This window comes from Xyrauchen texanus, chromosome 20 (assembly GCF_025860055.1).
Source record: "Xyrauchen texanus isolate HMW12.3.18 chromosome 20, RBS_HiC_50CHRs, whole genome shotgun sequence".
In the NCBI taxonomy this organism is placed as follows: Eukaryota; Metazoa; Chordata; class Actinopteri; order Cypriniformes; family Catostomidae; genus Xyrauchen; species Xyrauchen texanus.
This window is the reverse complement of record NC_068295.1, coordinates 17,469,364-17,489,808: the sequence shown is the minus strand read 5'-3', so window position 1 is coordinate 17,489,808 and position 20,445 is coordinate 17,469,364. Positions and strand designations below refer to the sequence as shown.

At 41.4% G+C, this 20,445-nt stretch overlaps 1 long non-coding RNA gene across 1 annotated transcript in view; it reads right to left on the bottom strand.

Moving 5' to 3' along the window:
* Positions 1–613: 613 nt before the first annotated feature.
* The window catches only part of LOC127660515 (uncharacterized), a 31,872-nt gene continuing 12,040 nt past the window's right edge, over positions 614–20,445 (bottom strand). The window contains exons 3-7 of the long non-coding RNA XR_007972653.1: positions 19,442–19,562; positions 7,711–7,775; positions 7,273–7,462; positions 4,622–4,725; positions 614–1,405 (exon numbers count right to left, since the gene is read on the bottom strand). This is a non-coding gene — a long non-coding RNA (uncharacterized LOC127660515). The remainder of the gene's footprint in view (positions 1,406–4,621; positions 4,726–7,272; positions 7,463–7,710; positions 7,776–19,441; positions 19,563–20,445) is intronic.

The following is a 20,445-nucleotide window of genomic DNA, read 5'->3' as shown; positions in this document are numbered from 1 at the left end:
TCTTTCAATTATTCAACTCCACTTAGACTTTGGGAAACATTTAATGTTACTTGAATTGGTGATATTTTAGTGCATTGTCTTTACATTGCAGAAGGTTTTGTTTGGAAAATGTTAATAAAGCATTATATTGCTACATATTGTTTTGTTTTCTTTCCTAAAATGAAAAAAGAAAAAATGTATACCAGAAATGTATATATAGTGTCAAATTTCAACACTTTTAAAATCTGAAAAAAAAAGTATAAATATTTTGTTTTGTATTTTAATGTATAGAACCAACATGAATACAAAAATGGCATAGCTACTTGCAAAATGGCAAAGTGATCTTGGCACATGTGGTTTAAACTAGATTTATAAAAGATTTCTCCTTTTTACCATCTCAGTCATTCTTATTTGACATTGACCCAATATCAATATCAGGCAATGGGCTTTAAATTTTTCTCTAATTGGGTCAAGACAGAACCATACATGCTTTCAGTTGATCAGTACTGACAAACCCTTTAAAACGAGTCAGGAGTTCATTTGACAGGGGGAGGTATGTGATATTTATTTTTTAATCAACATTTATATGGTACGGACAAATAGAACCAGCAGTGAAGCATGAAAATCAATCAACTAACTCAATTAAAGTGTTTATGGCAGAGGATAGCTCCCAACACCTGTTCAAGTATGTTTTAAAAGCCGAAAAGATATTTGAAAACTGTAATTGTAATACTGGTGTTTTAATTAAACTGTTCCTTAATTCTATACATAATATACCCATATGATAATGACTTAAAATATTTGCTAGATTAAAATAATATGAACTACTTAATACAGAAGCACTTAGGACTTAGCAATTGTTCACACAGATGCATTATGACATCCATCTTTATTGTTTTTCTAAGTAAACATGAGCCAAACAGATGTCTTTGGTGTATAAAGTTCAAAACAGTTCAACTTTTAAAAAGCGCTGCCTTGAGACACCTTCATTTTGTTCCATTTCGCAGCACAATGTCTACCTGTTTTTGAACGCAAGAGGTGTCCAGTGTGAAAGGGCCCTTATATTTCAATAGTGAGGACAGTGACCTTCAGTCAATAGTTCTTTTCTCAACAGGGACCTCTGAAAAGGCTAAATTTTTCCATCTTTCTGGTGAAAGTTAGAGACCAGGGTGTTGTCAGGGTAAAACTGATAATAACAGGTAACGAGTGCTCTCCTCCCACTCAGAACAACCCATATTTTCACCCCTAAAAGGCTTAATGACAGAGTGGAAGGGTCACTGTCGGCTCTGCTCTGACAATGTGCTGAGTGGACATAATCAGCCATTGGCCACAGACCTTCCCTTTTGGAACAGAGTCGGCCATAGTTTATTGCTGGGGCACTGCCTCTCGAGTCGATGCTGTTCCACATTTATCGGGCTTAGGGATACTGTGAGGGGGGAAAAGAGAGATATATTAAATTTAACATTCATATTTTTGTATTATTCATTTGTTTAATAAACATTTTGTATATAACATGTACAGTAGCCACAAAGAGTATTTGGACATCTAAAATGTCCCACATTCAAGTGTCCCACTGTTACTTATTTCATTTGACTTTAACAACTGGCCTTAAGGTGATTTTTAGTGGATGACTGAAGTAAGTTCACAAAGGTTTCCTGGTAGAGTAACCACATGTGTAGTTCATTACATTAACTGTGGACATGTTCCACTAAAGCTGACATACAGACAGTCTCCAAAACATTATGTATACTGTGTCATCATTTAAAACCCAGAAGAAATATTGTGTTTACAAAGTGTGTTTGTGCTATATGTCTTTACAATAAATGCCACTTCATTTGATATTTTGTTTTATAATGCAAAGATATTAACACATTTTGAAGTTCAGCTTAATTTACCAAATCCTTTTTGGGGGCACTTTAGTTATATATGTCTGCATGAGTGTCTGCTACTGGGCTACTTTTGATGAGTTTCTATAGGCAAGTTAATGTCTCTATACAAGCCTGAGATTTTATAGCTTTGCATAGATGAGGTGTTCTTCGATATAGCCACGTTTTGCATTAAAATATAATAATACCTCACCATTTTGCCCCTGATGTTCCAGGCCTTACAACAATGGCTCCCCCTCCAGTTTGGAAATACAAGCAGGCTCATTGGAGACCTGCAGATTAAGTGCATATTATAGCGACCATCTTATCAGGGCCACAATGCATTCCTGGTGGCTGGCGATTTTCCCAGGATTAATGCCAGTCGGGCACTTTTCCTCTGAATGTGCTGTCATCTTGGGGGTCTGAATGACTGCTACCTGTTCTCGTAATCACTTCATGAGCTCATTCCCCTCTGACTGTCACCACCATTCTGCTGATGGAGGCATCTTTCACAGAGTCACAGCATGGAACACCAAGGGGAGAGATGCTAAATGAAGGGCAACAGGCTACAGGCACTGACCTTGCTAGGCTTCAGGTTAATATCAATGTTAACAAGTGAGGTTGAGGGACACATAACATTGACATTCACAAAACAGTCAATGTACAAAAGGGCATAAAAAAAAACTAAACAGAAAGGCTGAAATTTAGGAAGCTGAAGGGGATGATATCTGTTAAAGGATAGCTATGGACCCATTAAAATACGTAATAACGGGCTGCTGAATAGAGTTATAGCACAAACAGCACAAGCTAGCAGAGCTGGAAGAATGCACTTTGTCTTTAGACATAAAAACAGCAGCGGCAGTGTTACAATTCCGTCAGGGGCCAGTGCGAAATTGCTGTTTTTACATTTCTGTATCATTTTTGCCCATAAGGAATATGGATAACAAATAAAATATCCAAACCCATTGTCTGATTTATTTCTTTTATTATCCACAAATATCAGGCAGGCAGTTTAAAGGATAGCTTGCCTCATTCTGGGCCCTCTCACCGGGGGCCTGACAACCTATCAACTCTGCTTGCATAAACAAGCCAGGATTGTCTGAACATTCCAATATGTTCTACTTTAAGCTTTCAGCATGTAGAATCTCTAAGTAGAGTCTGAGGGGGGAAAAACGAGATAAAATATCCTTGGGGGAACAATGGAGGCTGCTATCTTTCAGATGACAAATGTACACTGAATGTCCTGAAATTGAGGGGAGAAAATGGTATTAATTTTCAAATAACAAGAGACCAGGGACTTCCAGGTTTTCTGGCGTTGTCTAGTTAAGAGGCTGTGATTCTAGCTGTGATCTGAAAGGTTTTCTATTATTTGTTTAGGAGGCAGCAGGGATTGGTTAGGCTTGAAAGAGGGTTGTCTGGTGTCGCTGTTGATGACACAGTGGGGCCCATGAGCACTTAAGTAATTGTTCATTAATGAACTACAAAAGAGGCCCACAGAGGAATATCCACAAGAGCTCATGGGATTTCATAATAGAGGCAATAAAGAGGTGTGGCTTCAACCCATTAACATTGCTCCCAGGACTACAATGGGATTTTAAATAGCCAATCAATAAAAGACATCATGACGTTATGCTAATTGCATGACCTTTTTATAACGGAAATCTGTGGACTTCTGGAAGCATACAGGAATGAAAAAATAAATAAAATAAAAAATAAGTTGATAATATTGTTAAGCCACTCTAGCAATTGGGAAACTCCTTTAATTTACAGCAAACACATCATAAATAAATCCATTAGGGTGATGGTGTTACATCACAAATGCTCTTTTGAAAAAGAGAGACAGGGATATAAATGCATTTTTCATTTTGTTTTAAATATTGATTGTTCATATATATATATTTTTTTTCAATCACATTTGCATTTGCTCTTAAAATTTAAATATTTAAAGGAATATTCCAGGTTAAATAAAAGTTAAGCTCAATCGACAGCATTTGTGGCATGATGTTGATTACAACAAAAATTATTTCTAAAAATAAATCAAAGTTGCAGTGAGACACTTTAGTAGTGTTTAAATGTGGAAATGTGAAGCTAATCATTTTATAAAAGCCTTTGCATTAATTCTTCTGTTAAAACTTGTGTATTATTTGAGCTAAGTTTGTACAGCTGTCGTTATCTTTACAGTCATTTTAGGGATTTAGAGTTTGTTGACATTAGGTCTTCATGGCAAAATTCATGGCAAAATTGGCAATAAATTCACACAGAAAAGGTTAGAAAGCGATTTTATCACACTTAAATAATTTTACCACATATATTGTTTATTTCTTGTGGCTATAGTTTTGAGAAAGTGAGTATTTTAAGGTTTACGGTTTGGCTCCATTCACTTCCATTGTAAGTGCCTCACTGGAACTTGTATTGAACCCAGAATATCCCTTTAAGAAAAAAATAGAATTTTAGATGCAATTTTTAAATATGGACAAGGACATCACAAATTGTGTCTGACATGTATTATATATTAGCTTCAGTTGCATATGAATACCACCCCAGTCAGTTTTTAATTTTTCCACTGGGTTATATGACACTGTGAAATGGATATCATTACATATAACGCTGTTTCCATACAAATACCAAGTAATGTCCTTGAAGAAAAAATGGTTCATCATTGGTGAACAAATTACAAGAGAAATTTATGGCCGCTGATCTCCCTCATCATTATTGCAAAGTACTCAGTAAAATTTCATCATAACTTTCAGGGAAATAAATACATTTGGCCCCCTGACCTTGAGGAAAAATGCCAGAGCAGCAATGATGGCCCCTCTACACACGACCCCCAGAGAGTGCCGGTCCCTGTACTGAGGCGCCCTGTGCGGCCCAATCTCAGGCTCTGGCAGAGGAAAGGAAATGACAGCACAGGAATATGCAGTGAGCCTCACTTTAAATCAAGATAAAAGACAGAAATGGAAAATAATGGGACAAACAAACCCCCGGATGGCTCAGTCCCCTAATGGAAACACATGGCTGAAGGCTGAGGTGTTGTCAGCAGCCCGCGCCATGACATTCCTTTTTGATAATCTGGCCTGCCATAAAATTAGAATAGCAAATACCTCCTGACAAAGATGCATGTTCCCCCTCCATTGTGCCATCATAAAAAACTCCGCTGGTGACTCAGAACGGCACAAACTTCAATTTAAATTTACAGCGCCGCGAAAGAAGAAGTGATATGCACTCAAAAATTTTAATAACCTATTAAGTTACGACTTCAATTTCATTTTATGAATATTTTCCTTGGGGAGCACAGCTATCACCAGAGAAAGATAGAAATTTAAAAAAGATAAATAGTGCCATTAATCTACAACATTTCTCTTCCATTATCCTTGAGATGAGGAGATATTTTTGCTCAGATCCTCACGTAATTAGCTCCTTAGACTTGATTCACAAGCCAGAAAATGACCATGTTCAAAAAATTACAAATATGTCATTAAGAGGAATTTAACATAATACCATTTATCTTTATATATTTCCCAGCTGACAAGTGTCTGCAATGGAAGTCAGGCTGCAGTGGCAAAGGATTCTATGAAACAAAAATCTCAAAACAAAAGGAGGAAGAGCAGCTCTCTCATTCAAATGTCAAAAGGATATAATGAGCCCATACAAAATGTGCACATATATAAGAAGAATATGAAAATATACTAGCTGTTTAATGGTGCAGCATAGCATTAAATTTATATAATTTTTAAGAAGCACAATTTCTAATTATGCACTATATTAAGAAAAAAATCTCAACATGTCACATAAAGTTTTGGGGTTTGAATTCTCAGATATTTAGGTGTTTATTTTCTCTTTTTTTTTTTTTTGTTTCATTGTTTTTTATTTATATATTTATTTATTTTTAAGTAGCTTCTCAGAAAAACCATATCGATAATATCTAAAAATTAAGTCAAGTCACTCACCACAAATCTTGATAGACTTTCAGATGAGAGATAATGTTGGGAAGTTTTTAAAATCCAGTTATTGTTTGTCTCTTGGGCATTAAACACAAATTTGGTAAGATCATGACTATGGAGCTCACAGCAGGCTACCCCATAATATCTAATGGGTCATCAAAGAGAATTGTTGGTGGAGAGCGACCATTTACTCAAATAGTTATGGAAAGCCCCATGAGGTGTCACATGACTCATTACCACCAAGCTCTTTGCTTAGTTATCAGACTCATATGGCTATTAGAAAGGCAGGTTAAAACAGACAGGCATTTGGCACTCTTCTTATTCTATTAAAAAGCTCAAGCTAATGCTGATTGTAATGAACTGCTGTAATGCAGATGATCATAACCATAAAATATACTGCCAGCGTAGCTATAAATACAAAGACCTTATTATCCACGAGTAAATCGGCACCTCTATATTCTTTGCAATTATGATTTATGACTGCCAAGAAAAATCATGGCAATGGAGATTACAACAAAATGTATACACACACACACATATATATATATATATATATATATATATATATATATATATATATATATATATATATATATATATATATATATATCAACGGAAGATTCTGGAATTGGTTTGGTGGTCTACGATTGACCTGCCTGTTTATCTGAGAGAACAACAAGCCTTGAATGCTGTTCATTGAGAGTCCCAAGTGTTCATTCTAAATACAATTAAATTAATTCTTCTGTAGTTCAAGCCAGTTTTATTACCATGGTCACGAGAGCCCTTGCCAGATTAAACAGGTGATAGTTCCAAAATAAGGCTTTCGTGCCTTTTACACAAAGCCATCATAAAGCCAGGCTCTCGTGATCCACACTTGCCTCCCTGAAAATTGCATGAAAGGTCTAAAACAGTGGCGCATAACCAGTAGATTTAAAGATAATAAACTAATTTCATAATAATATGTGTGACTATGCTGGCAATCAATCATGATGAGGAGTTTGCACTCTCTTGATGTTGAATTGAGCCGTTGACACCAATCAGTCCGCGTGGCAAATATTTGGATTTACAGTGGGGAGTTGATTAATTTTACATAAACTTTGTTTCAAAGGAGGGAAATGTATTGTGGCTACACAAAAGGTCTGACTTCAAAACAGATAATTGCTCAGCCAGATTTAGTGTGGGTGAGCTTTCTGAAGACTGGAAAAGGTAGGCTCTTGTCATATTCCAGGAGCAATTTCATGTTTTGTATTCTGTGATGCAAGAGCAGATGGACCTCTAACCAGCCCTTTTTCTCTAACAATCACATAGATTGATGGGGTGACATAAACAAAGGCATAAATAAATAAATAAATATATAATAACAATGATTAGTGTATTTATTAGAAGTTAAATCTCTTTCTGAAAAAAACACACAACACAAGTAGGAATGGCATGCCTGTAGATTGAGCATTATGGTTCATAAGACGTTGTCCCCCAAGCTTTCACACCTGCCTTCACAAGCCTTGCTGCCTGTGGCCTAAGAGTGCTCAGACAGGCTGGAGAGATGAATGGAACATCCACCATTTGGTCCTCATTACATTTGGCCACAGAAAATGGATTTTGATTTTTGTCACAGCTGCGAACCTCCTTGGGCCCATTTCAGGAAGACTTGAGAAAACATGCTTCATGACAGGAGACCTTTGAAAACATACTGTATATCAAATTCATGAAAATTCCCAAAAGAAGATATTCAAATATGAAATATTCAACATCAAAAATAGGTATTTTGGGAAAATAATTAATATTCAATCATAGATTAATTTTTGTTCAATATGTTGTATTAAAAAACAAATATGTCAAAGCCCACTCTCTCTCTCTCTATCACACCTACACACGCTAAAATACACCCGCACAAAACAACAGTGCACTGCTTACATGCTACTCACATCGATTCAGCTCCCGGGGGCCCAAACCAATTTCTCTTGTTTTCAGCCCGTCTCCCTGCCTGAACCTGCAACAGCCATCAGACCCATTAATCCTTCCACCCAAGATGACTATGACTGATTTGACCGCCAAACAATCCATTTGTATCTCTCTCACTCCTTCACTCATTCCTTCTCTTTTGTGGATATAAAGAATATCATGAAAAAGTGTCAGCGGTAACAGTTTCACAACAGTGGAGTAATAGAGTAATAAGGCAATCAGCATTTGACCTTGGAAGACAACAATTCATCTGCCCATCTGTCTTAATTACACTTTTCAAACCACAGTGAAAGAGAAACTGTATAAATCTGAGGCAGACAAATATCTTGTCACATGATGATTTTGCTCTCTATTGTTTAATGTTTTGCAGGCCAGACCCAAGAGAGATGTTTAATTGTACCTTTTAAGTGTAGGAGTTCCAGATAGAAGTACATAAATGAATATCATGCAATTTGAAAAAGGCTGACATAGTGTCAACCAATCTGGGGTGTTTATAGAAAATTCTTATCTTCTTGTCTTAAGTTAAAGTGATTGTTCACACAAAAATGAAAATTCTGTTTATTTACTAACAATCATGTAATTCCAAACCTGTAGGACTTTCTTATTTCTGTGGAACACACGCACAAAAAAATATTAATTTCCCTTTAGCTGAATTCAATACAATGGCAGTACATAGAGAACATCAAGTCCATAAACAGCAATCAAAGCATAACATCAAACCTCAGTGATTCTTGCAGATGTGGCGATGCTGTGGTAGTGAACAGAGAACTGAAATGCTTTACCACACTCTTAACAGAAATGGCAATATATGATCGACTATGCCACCCCAGACAACCGGAGAAATAATAGCCCTAAGGGCACACAGGTTCGGTTTGAATGAGTGGGTGAGAGGACAGGAGTGGTATAGAAAAGTTTATTTTGTTTGTCAATATTGACTAATAAATAGCTAAAACTTCAAAGGTGAAAAACTCCTACATTGGCCATAAAATAATGACGAACACCAGCAATCTACATCTACTCATACACACAGAAAATAAACTCAATTTAAGGAAAACAAATTAGCCAAAAGGAGAGGTATCTGGAGGTCTGGGCCAGCTGCCAAATTGGAAAACGAACCCGCCCCACGATAGACCACTAATAGGGTTTTTAACAAGATGGCTGCGCGGTAGCACGCAGCGGCCACTCCGGATCCACAATGGTGCTATTTTTGTTAAAAAAGCCCGACTTTTGCAACACATGGACATAGGAGCAACCAGTGTTCGTGTCTACCATCGCCAGACACTACTCAAATATAAGACTCATGCAAAAACCAAGCTGCATGATGACCTGCAGGAGGCGCTACGCGTACTCGGCTTGCTGCGGAGACCAGGCCTCCAGCCCTCGGCGTCGCCTGATGCCGGTGGCCGGGGGAGAGGACGTCGTAAGCGGTGTGCGAAAGCGGAAGCGCGGAAAGAGGGCGGGGGTCCATGCTAGGCTAAAACAAACCCTAGCCGGCCGGCTCTCCCGTCTATCCTGCTCTCAAATGTTTGCTCCTGGACAATAAACTGGACTATATCCGACTCCAGCAGGCTACGCAGCGTGAGTTTAGAGACTGCTGCGTCTTTGTTTTCACGGAGACGTGGCTCAGCGACAGAGTTCGGATGCCGCCATTCAGCTAGACGGGCTCGCCTCGTTTCGTGCCGACAGAAATACAGCTCTCTGCGGTAAGACTCGCGGTGGTGGCTTGTGTGTTTACATCAACACGGAATGGTGCAAGAACTCTATGCTAGTCTCTAGTTACTGTTCATCGCTGTTGGAGCTTGTGACTGTTAGATGCAGACCTTTTTATCTACCACGGGAATTCACCACTGTTTGCGTAACCGGAGTTTACATTCCCCTAAGCGCTAACGCTAAGGAAGCGCTCTGTGAACTGTATGGGGCTATGAGCGAACTGCAGAACGCTCACCCCGACGGACTGTTTATTGTCGCCGGAGATTTCAACCATGCAAATCTCAAGACAGTGCTCCCTAAATTCCATCAGTATGTGGACTTTGCAACGAGAGGGGCTAACGGCTTGATCTTGTTTACGCAAACATCCCAGGCGTGTACCGGCGGAGCCCCGCCCCCACCTCGGCTACTCAGACCACATCTCTGTTATGTTAATTCCAGCATACAGACCGCTCAGTCAGACGCACAAAACCGCTTCAGAACCAGGTGAAAACCTGGCCAGCAGGAGCCATCTCTGCTCTTCAGGACTGTTTTGAGTGTACTGACTGGCACATGTTCAGGAGGCTGCAACATATGGCGATTCTACCAACTTGGAGGAATACACAGCATCAGTGACCAGCTACATCAGCAAGTGCATTGATGATGTCACTTTCTCCAAGACCATCACCACACGCTCCAACCAGAAGCCGTGGATGACTGCGGAGGTGCGCACGCTGCTGAGGTCCCGAGACTCCGCCTTCAGAGCAGGCGATAAGGCAACCCTAAGAACAGCTAGGGCCAAACTGTCACGGGCAATCAGAGAGGCAAAGCGCGCACATGCCCAGAGAATCCACAGTCACTTCCAGGACAGCGGTGACACGTGGCGCATGTGGCAGGGCATCCAGGCCATCACCAACTACAGGACAACATCAGTTGCCTGTGACAAAGATGCCTCCCTTCCAGATGCGCTGAACGACTTCTACGCTCGGTTTGAAGTGCAGAACGACGTGATGGCGAGGAAGTCCACCCCTCCTCCCAACGACCAGGTGCTCTGTCTTACCACGGCAGATGTGAGGAAAACTCTACGTAGAGTCAACCCACGGAAGGCTGCTGGACCAGACAACATTCCTGGCAGAGTGCTCAGAGGATGTGCAGACCAGCTAGCAGATGTTCTTACCGACATCTTCAACATCTCTCTGAGCAGCGCCGTTGTTCCAACGTGCTTCAAGGCCACCACCATCATCCCCATGCCAAAGAAGTCTTCAGTGTCCTGCCTCAACGACTACCGTCCCGTCGCGACTTACACCCATCATCATGAAGCGCTCGAGAGGCTCGTCATGAGGCAGATTAAGACCCAGCTGCCCCCTCACTAGACCCACTGCAGTTTGCGTATCTTTCAAACCGTTCAACGGACGATGCCATCACCACAACCCTCCATCTGGCCCTCACCCACCTAGACAATAAGGACTCATACGTTTGAATGCTGTTCATAGATTTCAGCTCAGCATTCAACACAATCATTCCCCAGCACCTGATTGGAAAGCTGAACCTGCTGGGCCTGGACACCTCCCTCTGCAACTGGATCCTGGACTTCCTGACTGGGAGACCTCAGTCAGTCCGGATCGGGAACAGCATCTCCACCACCACCACACTGAGCACTGGGGCCCCCAGGGCTGTGTGCTCAGTCCACTGCTGTTCACTCTGCTGACTCACGACTGTGCAGCAATGCACAGCTCGAATCACATCATCAAGTTCGCCGATGACATGACCGTGGTGGGTCTCATCAGCAAGAACAACGAGTCAGCATACAGAGAGGAGGTGCTGCGGCTGACGAACTGGTGTAGAGCCAACAACCTGTCCCTGAATGTCGACAAAACAAAAGAGATGGTTGTTGACTTTAGGAGAGCACAAGGTGAACACACTCCGCTGAACATCGACGTCTCCTCTGTGGAGATCGTCAAGAGCACCAAATTCCTTGGTGTTCACCTGGCGGAGAACCTCACCTGGTCCCTCAACACCAGCTCTATCACCAAGAAAGCCCAGCAGCGTCTCTACTTTCTTCGAAGGCTGAGGAAAGCACATCTCCCAACCCCCATCCTCACTACATTCTATAGAGGGACTATTGAGAGCATCCTGAGCAGCTGCATCACTGCCTGGTTTGGGACTTGCACTGTTTCGGACCGCAAAGCCCTGCAGAGGATAGTGAGGACAGCTGAGAAGATCATTGGGGTCTCTCTTCCCTCCATCAAAGACATTTACAAAAAACACTGTATCCACAAAGCAACCAGCATTGTGGACGACCCCACACACCCCTCACACAAACTCTTTACCCTCCTCCCGTCTGGCAAGAGGTACCGAAGCATTTGGGCCCTCACGGCCAGACTGTGTAACAGCTTCTTCCCCAAGCCATCAGACTTCTCAATACTCAGAGACTGGTTTGACACACACGTGTCCTGAGTTGCACTTTAATAACTGTCACTTTATAACTGTCTGCTACCTCAATAACTGCTATGTGCATAGAACATTATCTCATAGTATGTTATGTTTACATTTTTAGAAACTGTCATCTTTTTGCACTACTGAGTACTGGTCGGCGCTGCACTGTCTACTGTCCTGTTCATTGTCAGTAATTTGTTGTACTGTCCTGTACTTTTTGCACATGTTTGCACATGCACTTTATATAGGTATATATAGGTAGTTTATATAGGTATTATATTTCGTTGTGTAGTCTCATGTGGTCCTTTGTTGTTTTTATGTAGCACCATGGTCCTGGAGGAACGTTGTCTCGTTTTGCTGTGTACTGTACTAACTGTATATGGTTGAAACGACAATAAAAACCACTTGACTTGACTTGACTACAAATACCCAAACGCACACGTGAAGGTTTAACTGTCGGACAACACACAGCACTAGAGGTGAACACACCACGCAAATGGCAGCTTCGCCTCCACCCTCCAGAAAACCCCAGCTCCTGCAACAGAGACAAAAAAATGAGGAAAAAAGTAAATACAATAAAAAAAGACAAAACAACCTCAAAGAAAATAAACTACCAAATAATTCAAAACTTTAAACCATTTAACACGAAAGTAAAACTCACATAACCAAAACAAACAAGTTAACAGTTTGAAATAAACCACGTTCACCAGTGCTCGGAGATGAGACACGGAATGAACAAGAAGAGAAAACAAATAATCAAACATAAGACCTTACGGTTCTCAAACGATACACACAATATGCTGATTACAAGTTTAATCTGATGGAATTCAATTGGCGGCGGCCAGAGGAGACGGTCAGCCAACCCGCAAAGCCATGCACAATCCGCAAATAGCAACGTAAATCAAAAATCACAGTAGCTTAATGTTTGCTATCGTGATGACGGTCAAGGCAAAACAGCGACGCAGTCGCAATTATACGCAATCATGATTCAGTGTTAATGCTCAATTCCCACAAATAGCCCAAGAGACCCTCAGTTATGCAGGGGAGACCTGCAGAGCATAAAGAAACTACATTAAAACGAGAGAAAACACATTACTAATACACAACTATAATCCTACATACCACGGGATGATCCTGCACACGAACTGCTTCGTAGTCGCACACTATATTACAGTATAGTAACTCAGTCAGGACCATGTAAGTGACGTGCTATCAATGCCACAGAGGACAAAACAAATCATAAGTAGCCAACCGCGGTCAATTGCTTCTTGTTATAAACAAAGGGCTATACATACCTGTGAGGAGTGGGCAGCCAGCACACAGCAGATGGAGAAAGCCAGCTTACAATCTAAGCCTAACAACGTAGAGAAATTCACATCAAACGCCTGCACAGTACGAGAAAGAACTAGTTCACCCCAAACAACTCACATACCTGCGGTGACCATGGATGACGTCACAACGACAATACAAAAACGCATACCAAGTGGCCACAACACATCCCTTATATATCTGACAAAAGAATAATGGAGGAGGGATTAATAAACCAAGCACAGGTGTATGACATTCCCATAGGTGGATTCAACCACCCTGCTACACATATATTGTGACCAAACATCATGATATCATGTCACTATTGAATGATTTGATTTGAGAGTAAATACAGTCTGTTCATGAAACAAAGTGATCGTATGTCTTCAGAAGACTTTATATATATGACGCTTGAGTTGCATGGACTAGTTTAATAACACTTTTGGGATAGTCAAAAACTTCATAGTAGAGGGAAGGAGGACACAGGGAACTGGATTTCTTAAGTCACATGTAAGGCAACTTTTCTGGCTTCACAATAATAAATCGGCTTTACAATAACTCAACAGCTTTACAATAATAACTAATTAACTTCACAACAGATTTCTGGACCTAGACTCTCTCCCATCTGCTGGTGGCATGGCCACTTCTATGCTGCTCTCCCCATGCTCACTGGAATTAGCAATAAGACCTTATTTAGACATATTTAGCGCCCTTACCGCTTTCTCTCCTGACGTACATGCATTTGACGCTGTCTTGTCAATTTGGGATGTACCTGCCCATGGCCCAAGTGGAACCCCAGATACCGTACCTCCACCTGGCCAATTACGCACTTCTTAGGATTTGCTGTGAGCCCGCCCATCGCAGCGACCTCAGATCCAGCCCCAGATGCTGCATATGCCGCTGTCAATCATTGCTATAAATGATGACGCATTAGGCATCAGCGTAAGCCGAATGAGGGCTCGGCCCATGAGGCGCTGAAATGTGGCCGGAGCCCCAAACAAACCGAATGGAAGTGTCACAAATTTGTGTAATCCAAACGGTGTGGAGAAGGCCATGTTTTTACGAGAAATTGTGCCTAAACAATCGAGCAACTCATCAATACGAGGTATTGGGTAGGCATCAAATTTAGACACCGCGTTGACTTTTCTATAATCCACACAGAACCATACAGTCACGTCGCTCTTAGGAACCAGAACAACCGGGCTGGACCAGTCACTGTGGGATTCCTTTATTACTCCCATATCGAGCATTGCATCCAATTCTTCCCGGACTATTTTTCTTTTATGTTCGGGCAATCGGTACGGACGTCTACGTACCACCACCCCCGGCTCGGTCTCAATGTGGTGCTGGATGAGGTTTGTGCAACCTGGTAGAGGGGAAAACACATCTGAGAATACTTGTTGTATTTTGGTAACCTCTGTGAGTTGGTATAGTGAGAGGTGGTCTCCGCATGTGAAAACATGGCCTTCTCCACACCGTTCGGATTACATCAATTTGTAACACTTCCATTATGTTTGTTTGGGGCTTCGGCCACATTTCAACGCCTCATGGACCGAGACCTCAGACCGCATTCGGCTTACGCTGGTGACGTAATTGTGTTTTGTATTTACCTCAGGTCAGAGCTTCACGTTCTCTGAAACTACAGGAGCCAGCATCACAGGGCCTGCCTCACTCCACAATTTCAGGAGGTTGAGGTGATCAATTTGACATGCGCCCATTGTATCGGTTGGCTTTACCTCATAATCGAGTTCCCCCAATTGTCGTGTGACCTCAAAGGGTCCTTGCCACTTGGCGAGTAATTTGGAGCTCGATGTGGGAAGTACCTTATCTCCCGCAGCCGGGTTCCCCTGATATACAGTCGGCTGTGTCGTTCTTGAGCATGGAGCAAATTCTCCTGTGTTAGTTGCCCCAAAGTGTGGAGTTTTGCTCTAAGATCAAGAACGAATTGAATTTCGTTCATACTGGCTGTAGGTCCCTCCTCCCAAGCTTTGCATATGACATAAAGCACACCGCGCGGGCGACTTCCATACAGCAACTCGAACAGGAAAAACCCTGTGGAGGCTTGCAGGACCTCTTGTACTGCGAATAATAGGGGATCGAGCCATTTGTCCCAATTTCTAGCATCCTTGTGCACAAACTTACGAATCATATTTTTAAAGGTTTTAATAAATTGCTCCTCCGTCTGTTTGTGGATGGTAAACGCTGGTGCGAATTGACTTAATGGCCAATTTTTCATAAAACGTGTGTAGATTCCGTGACATAAAGGTTGTGCCCTGATCGATGAGGATTTCTTTTGGAATCCCCACCCGGGAGATTATTTTGAAGAGTGCCTCCGCAACACTGCCTGCTAGGATGTTGCAGAGGGAAACTGCTCCCGGATACCGCGTTGCATAATTCACTAGGACCAAACAAAGCGATGTCCGCACATTGAATACTCTAATGACCCACCGAGGTCCAAGCCAATTCTCTCGAAGGGGACCTCAATCAGCGAAAGGGGCTGCAATGGCGTTTTGGGGTGGCTGGTGAGCTCACCAGCTGACATTCATGGCAAGCCACACACCACCTGCGAAAATCGCTGCCAATGCCTGGCCAATAAAAATGGGCTGCCGCCTCTACAACTGAGCGTGTGGCCAGCTGCATATTTCAGCAGTGCACTCAAATAAGTTGAGGAAGGCTTCAGGGTCATCTTTTGCCCCCATATTCATCAGCGTGGGTGGGGGACTGCTGTTGTCCGGGGTCGCCGCCGGCGCTTTCTCCTGGTTGAGGAGGCGCTGAATGGCCTGCCGGTCCTCTGCCTTAGCTCTAAGGACCTCATGGAAGTGCCGTTCCTGATCATGACAGAGCTCAAGCAGAACCTCTTGGTGGTTCTGATGTAGGTCAGTGAGGGACTTGATTATGTCAGACAGCAGGAAGGACTACATGGTGGGTTTCGGCACCACTGTAAAACTTCACCGTAGAGGGAAGGAGGACACAGGGAACTGGATATCTTCAGTCACAAGAAAGGCTCTTTTAACTGGCAAATTTTCTGGTTTATGGCTTCACAATAATTCATCGACTTTACAATAACTCAAAAGCTTTACAATAATAACTCATTAGACTTACAACAGACTTCTGGACCCAGACTCTCTCCCCGTCTGCTGGTGGCGTGGCCGCTTCTATGCTGCTCTTCCCATGCTCAATAGAATTAGAGACAGGTGTTCGACATAATTTAGCTCAGGTGTACGCGCCCTTACCACTTTCTCTCTCTCCGGACGGATGCTCGACCACGCCCCCGCTGCCACAGTGAGTTACTGTGTACTGTCATTGTATTAAACTCAGACAACAGGACATTTATAAAATCATTTCCTTTTGTGTTCTGAAAGCAAGTCAAACGGGTATGGAATGAGATTATGGTGAGTAAATGATCACAGAATTTTCATTTTTGGGTGAACTTTCTTTAAGATCTGATAAATTCAGCAATGGTTAATAAGAAAGTATTAAAGAGTTACAGTAGGATGTTTCTGTAATAAGGCCCCAGACACCTATGTTGAATACAACACTTTGTGCACTTCTGATGTTCTCTCTCAATGGCATTCTAAGAGTCTGCTTTGACGCACTAGACAAACATTACGCTGTCAACTTACAACATCTCTCCACAATGGTAATGATTCAATCCTTTCACAACCCTGTGTATTTAAGTAGCATTCTCAATGGCTACCATTGCAAATTAGCATGCTCATCTTGAGAAAGGAACATGAGGCCAGAACCCCCTCTGAATGGCGAGGAGCAGAAGGTAGGGTCGGCCATGTCTGGGAAAAGCTACAGAGGAACATTTGTCAGGAGACAGTGACAAAAAGGGGGTGGGAGGGTGGGGAGGCAGAGCTCCACACTATTCAGAGACAATTTGTAAGCACGGCTGTTGAAGTCAGTCCAAAGACGGGCGAACAGCTGGAGCGCCACCATGATTGATAAATGTGGGCCCCAAGAACTTCATTTCGATGTGAATGAAGACAAAAGCCCGACAATGTTCAGCGAGTCTGTAATGTTAGCGTCATTAAGTGTCAGCTCTGGACATGCCCTGGCTCTCAGATGGGGGACTAAGAGATGCCATGAGGGAGGTCAGGACCCATGTTAATTACCATTTTTAGGACAAAACACTCTTTTGTAGCTCTGCAATTATTGATTTACCTCTTAGGGGAGATCATCAAAGAGTCATTTTTGCTGTGCATGACAAAGGTTATAACATGCACACATGCAGAGATTACATTCTGGGAAATCCTCATGTTGTGAAGTAGGGGAGACTGGGGCTAGTTGTCACAAGGGCCAACTATAAGGTCACAAGTCAAATCACACAAGTTCTTTATTTTCTACAGCAGTGATTTTGTATGTTGGTGTCAAACACATAACAGAATAACTGTTGTGTATTCTACCCTTCTAACTACAATTACAACATTATCATATTTTTGGATCAACCATGTAAGGGTACATCTAAACTGAAAGTTTGAACTATAATCTAAGAACAAGGGGACATTTATGTTTCATAAATGTCCATTCGGAGCAGGTTGTCAAATATTTGTTGAAATTTTATAACTTTATGTAATTCATTTACAGTACTGGAAGTTCTGTTGGCCAAAATAATGGTGTGGTATTTTCATACAGTATATTAACTATTCCATTTGTGCTTTTTCATTATTTGTTTTGTGTTTTGAAATTGCTTGACTGTTTAAACTTTCAGCAGAAAAGCCTATAATAAGTTATTTAATTGCAGGTTCACATTGTGACCTCATATAGTGTGAGCTACAGTATAGGGGCATGTTGTCACCACAGGTCACTGTGTGTGTGAATTAATTTTAGCTTTATTTTCCTGGGTAATAACTGCCATGTTGATTTATTAATAAATATCAAACTGAAAGCAAAGTAAAATTCACTGAACTTACACTCACCTAAAGGATTATTAGGAACACCATACTAATACTGTGTTTGACCCCCTTTCGCCTTCAGAACTGCCTTAATTCTACGTGGCATTGATTCAACAAGGTGCTGAAAGCATTCTTTAGAAATGTTGGCCCATATTGATAGGATAGCATCTTGCAGTTGATGGAGATTTGTGGGATGCACATCCAGGGCACGAATCTCCCGTTCCACCACATCCCAAAGATGCTCTATTGGGTTGAGATCTGGTGACTGTGGGGGCCATTTTAGTACAGTGAACTCATTGTCATGTTCAAGAAACCAATTTGAAATGATTCGAGCTTTGTGACATGGTTCATTATCCTGCTGGAAGTAGCCATCAGAGGATGGGTACATGGTGGCCATAAAGGGATGGACATGGTCAGAAACAATGCTCAGGTAGGCTGTGGCATTTAAACGATGCCCAATTGGCACTAAGGGGCCTAAAGTGTGCCAAGAAAACATCCCCCACACCATTACACCACCAACACCAGCCTGCACAGTGGTAACAAGGCATGATGGATCCATGTTCTCATTCTGTTTACGCCAAATACTGACTCTACCATCTGAATGTCTCAACAGAAATCGAGACTCATCAGACCAGGCAACATATTTCCAGTCTTCAACTGTCCAATTTTGGTGAGCTCTTGCAAATTGTAGCTTCTTTTTCCTATTTGTAGTGGAGATGAGTGGTACCCGGCGGGGTCTTCTGCTGTTGTAGCCCATCCGCCTCAAGGTTGTGCGTGTTGTGGCTTCACAAATGCTTTGCTGCATACCTCGGTTGTAACGAGTGGTTATTTCAGGCAAAGTTGCTCTTCTATCAGCTTGAATCAGTCGGCCCATTCTCCTCTGACCTCTAGCATCAACAAGGCATTTTTGCCCACAGGACTGCCACATACTGGATGTTTTTCCCTTTTCACACCATACTTTGTAAACCCTAGAAATGATTGTGCGTGAAAATCCCAGTAACTGAGCAGATTGTGAAATACTCAGACCGGCCCGTCTGGCACCAACAACCATGCCACGCTCAAAATTTCTTAAATCACCTTTCTTTCCCATTCTGACATTCAGTTTGGAGTTCAGCAGATTGTCTTGACCAGGACCACACCCCTAAATGCATTGAAGCAACTGCCATGTGATTGGTTGATTAGATAATTGCATTAATGAGAAATTGAACAGGTGTTCCTAATAATCCTTTAGGTGAGTGTATATTTTCATTTTCATTTGCATACGGCCCAGCAATACAATTATTTTCACATGAATTACAATCTCTTGTGTAAAAGAAACAAATGGAGCTGTAAAAAATTCTAAATGTATACCTCAAGAGTTTCTCACCTTGAGTAGGTATTCCACTAATGGTTCAACAATGTACGTCATAACCATCATCATCATTGTTGTTTGGCTCTTCGTTTGGTTAGAAGTGTTGTCAGAGAAATGTATTGATTAAGATCCACATCTGCTTGAGATATAAACAAAGAAGCAATAGTTGATTCATTTTTCTTATGGAAAGAAAATTGTAGTTCTACTTTCATTATTGTATTTTTTTAATTCTGTGGCAAAACAAAAGTTTAGGTCATGTAAAAAATAGTCCTTATTTTAAAGTTACATTCTTAACATGCACATTGCAACTACTAAAAGGTTTCACAAACTTCAGTTTAACAACAATAATTTAAGACTCTCTACTGCAAACAAAAGTTTTATTGTGTGTTTATTGGTGTGAGAGACCTGAGATATATTCCACATTTGTTTTTTATTATTATTATTATTAATGCCTAAATTCTTCAGCAGTAGTTTCCTTCCCTATTTTATTTGAAAAACATTTCCAAGTGTAAAAAAAGCAATAAATATTTTGGCAAACTCACAAGTGCATTTTCTCTCTAAATCAGAAAGCAGAACAAATCAGATACATCTATTCTTGACCTATTAAATGGCTGGGTACTCTTATGGACTTGCAGAGCAAATTGAAAAGTTTTCTGTCACTGCGTAAAATATATAGATGAGCCTGAAGGCTATAAAAATTGTGTGTTGTTTTGTTTTAATCCTAAAACACAATTGCAGACATCTTTATGGCAACAAAGTGGATCTCTGGGTCATCCATTCAGCAATACTAGGCAAAATTTCAGCTGCCATGGCTCACGATGAATGAGTGAATATTGATGAACATGGAAGATGTACAGCGGCAATCTTTTTTTTCCTTTTTGGTGGAGCGAGGAGGAGAAAAACAGAGAGGAGCCTTGGTGGTCCCAAGGGAGGAGGGCACCTCTCTCAATATTCAGAATATTCTGGTTGAAGATCAGAGAGAGATATCAATCTCACTTTGAAGAGCCAGGCCTTCATTT